General features: G+C 35.1%; 1 non-coding gene across 1 annotated transcript; it reads left to right on the forward strand.

The window, feature by feature from the left end:
• The first annotated feature begins 648 nt into the window (after nucleotides 1-648).
• On the forward strand, nucleotides 649-755 carry LOC124892349. The gene has a single exon (XR_007050205.1). It is a non-coding gene; the product is annotated as a small nucleolar RNA R71 (small nucleolar RNA).
• The last annotated feature ends 5,613 nt before the right edge of the window (nucleotides 756-6,368 follow it).

The raw sequence follows: 6,368 nt of genomic DNA on the forward strand, positions 1-6,368 counted from the left end.
ACCTTCAACTCCCATTAAAATCTTGGTAAGGACATCCTTGATTTAAAATTTTTTTGGGTCCACCAAGCTTGATTCCTTATCCTTAACACGATCATGAGGGGGTACATATCTATCATATCTTCTTTCTTTGTTTCTCTAATATTGGTCTTGATATCTCTCTTTATCATGCTAATCAGAATCCCAATCTCAATCATTCCAACATTGATTCCCTCCTTGCCTTTAGTAGGCGGGGTAGAAAACCCCCAAATAGTTTGCCAAGAACTTTATCTCTTTATTGAGTGCATTAGTTTAATCCTCATCATAACTTTTGTCATCTTGAGAGGAAACAAGATTGACTGCTTTAGAAAGTGCTCCCATCACCTATTTGGTGAGGAGATATAATTGGGTCATTACTTTGGCCATATTTTTATCTTTTTCCTTATCCTTCTTTCTTTTCTCTTTGTTGACATGAGATGTAGTAGAAGGCCCTAAGGTCACTTTGAAGTCCCGGGTATGCCACCCCCAATTTTTCTTAGCGAATTGCTCAAATATATTTGACAAACACCATATGAAAAATTTACAAGAAAAACACCCAATTCATAGTCCACCACCATCTTGTTTAGTTGATCCAATGACTTATAAATGATTTGGAGGAGCATCTTCTCCAGGAATTCATAGTTAGGGCATTGAATCAACTTGTCATTAAAGCATTTCCACATCTCATATAAGGGCTCTCCACTAAGTTGACAAAAAATTGTGATTTCATCTTTCAGTCATAGCATTCTAGACGGAGTAAAATATCAATCCAAAAAAGCCTTTGTAAGTTTGACCCAAGATGGAATAGACCTGGCGGTTAGAGATCTCAACCACAAAATTGCTTCACCCATTAAAGATAATGAGAAAAGCCTCAACCAGATAGACTCTTGAGTAATATGGGCAATATCAAATGGGCACACACCTTAATAAAGTTTTTCAAATATAGGTTTGCATATCCATGTGTTTGGATCTCGAATAGACCTTTCATTTGTAACATATAGAGAATTACACTAATGACATGGAATACTCTATTTCCCTTGATTGGCGGGATGTGGATTGCACTCATATGCCTCAAATTATTAATATGATCATCATCCTCGAGGTGTCCATCAAATAATCCTTCATTTATCCCCTTGTGGCTCATGGTGTCATTATTATTATGAAAATCACCTAAAAAAAAAACAAGATAAACAAAAGCACTATGACTAACCCAAGTTCTCTAACAACATCGCAATTGTAAAAACTAAACTTCACTCCCCACTAAGATGTCATTTTTTATAACGCTCAACTTACACCATCTTTTTGATGTAGGGACATCATTGCCAATATAAACCCAACATGAGTTAGGGTCGAATACTTGAAGTGTGAAAGCTATCTTTCGAAACCTACGAGTGTTGAGAGTTAACTATGTGTTAACCCGTAATGCAAAACTAAAAAAAACATAAAAGTAAATTGAGGGGTTTGAATGTTGAAATTTGTTGAACATAATCACTAAATTACACTAATATGAGGTCGAACAATTGTTAATTTTACAAATCAAGAGGAATCTTGGGGTTTTGTTCTCCTAATTATTCATCATGCATGGGTAATCAAGAGTTAGTCCAAGTTTTGCCTAAGGGTTTTGGGTAGGCTAGATTTAGGGTCTTAATGTTAACCTTTTAATGAAACCCTAAATTTCACTCATGGATTTTTTCAAATACCTCATGATCATAGCAAATTTACCAATCCATGACCATCCTTATTTCTAAGATGATGCTCATAAACATAGCTAATTTAAGTAACAACTTTATTTCTAAGATAGTGCAAACAAAGAAGCTAATTCAATGTGTTGTTTGCAATTACCCTCTACTCATATCACTCTTCCAAGGATGATGTGGGATCCAAGACAATGGGGGTTTTCACCCATAATTTCAATACAATCATAGAGTTAACGAAAACCCATCACTATTAACAATTTATTTGAACTAACAATTAACACCCATACATAATTTACTACCTAATCAAACATGACCCCAAGATATTTATTTAGCAACTCATGAGATTAAAGAGAGGATATATAACCAAATTGGCATGCAATTGATCTATAATAATCCAAATAAGAGTAAAGACAAACTTCAATCTCAATTTACAACCAAAATCTCTTGGAATCATATTAATTATTTGCTTAACTCATAATAACAGTATTTTTTCTCTCAAAACTAAAAACTGGATAAAGATCCCAAAATTGTGCAAGGTTTAGCCCTTTTGTATTTTTAGGATTCAGCTTTATGAAATTCTATTTTTTCTTTTGAAAATTTCCTAGCCTATCGAGATCACCTTTTCTTGGCCGCGATTATGATTCCATGATCGCATAGCATTTAACTACGATTGTGCAACTCTAAATTTTTAACTGATGGTGATCACGACCTTCAGATTGTGATCACGATATATGAGGGTCAACTCCTGGACCTGATCTTTAGTTGTTTTGATCTTCTTTCCCACTTTACTTCTCTTCCAGCTTTGTCTCAACCCATTTCTACTAGATTCCTTACAAGATCATAAAGGCATGATATTAATGCATTGTAATGAAGATTTAGTCCCATTTACATATTTAAATAATTATAGTGTGCAATAATTTAGACGTAAATAAATGATAAGTTTTCCACTCATCACTCATCACGACCAGGATTGGGTTTGGGTCATGACAAGCTTGGTATCAGAGCACGGTTTCGGGTCACAAGGTGTCCCCAAAGCTATGTCAAGTAGATTTTATTTTATGGGTGTGTAGCATGCCACACTTATAAGAGAGAGGCTATATGACATTTAGGAATATTTTCTTTTCTTGTGTTCTATTTCAGGGTATAGAGCCTAGTTGTATGAAACTTCTGTAACTCCTGGCTTACTCACATTGTAGATCATGCCTCCCTGAGATCTTCTGGTTGTTGAAACTCTGCTAGAACCTCTGTCCTACCTAAGAAAAATATGGAGGGAATTTTCCCCATTTATAGAGTACAAACCCAATTTAGAGTCCCTTCTCCTGACTGCACCGCTCCACTTGGGGTTTCACTAGTCCCTACTTGTCATCCTTGGGCTTCTCAAGATGGTGATACTTATGCTCAACCGCCTTAGAGAGATATATCTAATGCAGAGTTCCATCAGTAAATTCATATGATTGCCCAACTAATGGCATCATAGTCTCGTCGATCTTCTCATGTTGGTCCTATTGCTAATTTATCTAAAAATACCTAGGTTGGCCAGTTTATGAGTTTGAATACCCCAACCTTTATAGTCTCTAAGTTTGGGGAGGATCCTCAGGGGTTTATTAATGAGACGGAGAAGATCATCAGGATGATGTATGCTACTGATTTAGAAGGTGTGAAGTTTGCTACTTATTAGTTAAAAATAAATAGCTTAGCAGTGGTATGAGGAGTAGTAAGAGATAAAGGGTGATGGTGCTAAGCTGGTGTTGTTGAATGAGTTTTTAGGGGCTTTTATTGATCACTTTTTTCCAAGAGCTGAGGAAAGCTAAGGATGACGAGTTTGTTAATCTTAAGCAGGGTAAGATGAGTGTTAAGAAGTATGCACTGATTCTAAGCCTTCAGGTGATCATTTTTTTCATGCTAGGAGTGGTCCTAAGGTAAAGGGTGCCTAGTCTCAGGTCAGTGAAGCTCAATCATCCTTACTCTATCCTTTTTGTTGATTTTGTCGACAGTTTAATCATGGGTATTATGGGGAGGGAAGGAATTTGTTTTAATTATGGTCATCCTAGTCATATGTGGTGGAATTTTCCAATGGCTAAAATTTCCATTGAAGCTAATAAGCTCCTGATCGCTATTTCTTTGGCTCCTGCACCTAAGGGATCTACTTCAAGTATTCATCGGTAGTCTAAGGCACCTGTAAATGTTGTTACTAGTATGTTGCAATTTTTTTATTGTGGTGTTTATTGTTTGATTGATCCGAGTTCTACCTTATCTTATGTGACCCCCTGGTCATCACACAGTGCTTAAGACTACGAATATCCCTAAGTTAACCAATGATATCTAGTCATCTTGAAACTCATATGAGAAGTGAACTAACATTTATAGAAACTTGAAGATAAATGGTTCTATGTTTTAATAAAAGTCTTTAATATGGAAATATTTAAACAACTGTTTGAATTTAAAACATAAACGGTCTGACAAGCCTGTACTCATGACTGGAGATCTACTGGGATACACCCCAGCTGATCAAAACATAACAAGAAATCACATAACTAAAACACTTTTTACAATGAATAGAGATCCGAGAACAGGTTCCTTAGAGTATAAGGACTCACCAACAGTCGAGATGTAGGTGATGATGCCCGTAGTCAATCATGCTGCTGGAAACGAGCATCAGAACCTACATTATAAGACAATGTAACACATAGACATATATATGGGTTAGTACCTCTGGAATGTAATGAGTATATAGGGGTAATGCACAAGTAAAAAAATAACTAAATATACATATAAGCTTTCAATTATGCATGCTAAGTGTAAATGACTCACCTTGAGCTTGAAATAAATAAAAGACTTCAAGTTCATGAACATGAATAAAGAAGCATAAGGATAATCTTTGTGAGCCATAGCACTTAGTTTCTAAAGTCTTTACTTTTATTCTTACTTTTGGGAGATTCTTCTAATGTAAGCACCATGGAGTCCAACGTCTTACCCACATTGGGGAGAGCTGTTCTATCCTTGCCATCATAATAGAACCTTAACTTAAATGATCGCTGAACTTTATCCATATTAGGAAAAAAACTTAATCTATGGTGGCTTGTAGTTTCCAGGAATTTAGGATACGCTCATCCACATTCCCTTCTCGGTGCTAAATACTACTCCCAGAATACTTATATGCTTATACATAAGAAATCCACCTTAAAATAGCATAAGAGTTTGTAGAATGAAAACTAGTTATACTTCTCTTTACTTTAACTCATAATTAAGATGAACAATTGTGGATTTTATGTCTTATCTTTAGATCAAAAGATCAATCTTTTCTTTAAATCATGTTATAACACATATTAATGGAGCTTAAGAGCATAAACTTTTTGTAAACTCAGTACTTGTACTTACAACTTAGAATTCATGCTTTGTTTCACAGAAATTCTTAACAAAACATTATTCTTAATAATCACCTTGAAAATTTTCAACAATATCCTAGTCAAGGTAACAAAATTCAGATCACATTATAAATCTCACAAGTAAAAACATAAATACATGTAAACCTTGTTGCACTTAAAGCTTTCATCACATGGTAGTGTCATACTTCAAGAATAGGGTTATTTGGGTATGAACACTAATCCAAAACAAGTATATTAAATCTAAAAATCATGCACTTTCGCATAAGGATGGAAGATTATCCTTTTTCATAAATGCCACATACCTAAAGTTTCTTGACTTGTGAAGAGAGCTTGAGCCTTGGCACTTGAAAGATGAATTTGGAGAGACGAATCCTAATCTTGATATTATTAAAGATGGAGGAGAAAAGTGTTGTTATTCAATTGGAAAGAGGAGGAAAATAATGCCTTTTTGAGTGTTATAGGTTGTGGTTAGGAGTTATATGAGGGGAAAAGACTAAAAACCCCTTTAATTGAATATTATAGAAATTAATTGTCAGTCTTCATGACTCAACCATACGACTCATATGGTGAGGGTATGACTAGGCCCATAAACTCATAAGCTTGGAATCAAGTATGGAATACACTTGTAAATATATGAGGGGGAACATACGACTCGTTACTTGTCTATACGAACCCAATTGTCCCTTGAATAGAAAATTAGGGAACCAATTCTGCTGAATACACAACTTTACTTCATATAACTTGTACCATGATCATACAACTTCTAGGGTCAATCGTATCTACAACAAAATTCATCTACTCTATACTTGCCTATATATGATTTACCATACATGACTCGTATGGAGTGTGCATGACTCAATAAAGTGAGCCGTATGATGAAAAATAGCTTCTAAACATGGGGTATTATAGTTTTGGTCTTGAAAATATTCTTTACTCTAGTGGGTGATTCTATTATTACTAGAATAATCAATAGGGGTCGTGGGGTGTCCATTCATTATATAGGGACATTATTGGATTTCATAGAACTTTATATGGTGGATTTTGATATAATCTAGGGGATGGATTGGCTTCACTCGTGCTATGCTTCTTTATATTGTAGGACCCGAAAGGTCAATTTCCTATTTCCTATTAAACTGATGATTGAATAGGAGGGGAGTTCCTTAGTACCCAAAGGGAGGTTTACTTCTTACCTTAGAAAATAATATCCAAGGGGTGTCTATATCATCAAGTTTGGGCTAAAGATTCAAATTATGAGAACCCCTCTTTGTAT

The sequence above is a fragment of the Capsicum annuum genome, chromosome 1 (assembly GCF_002878395.1).
Source record: "Capsicum annuum cultivar UCD-10X-F1 chromosome 1, UCD10Xv1.1, whole genome shotgun sequence".
Taxonomy (NCBI): domain Eukaryota; kingdom Viridiplantae; phylum Streptophyta; class Magnoliopsida; order Solanales; family Solanaceae; genus Capsicum; species Capsicum annuum.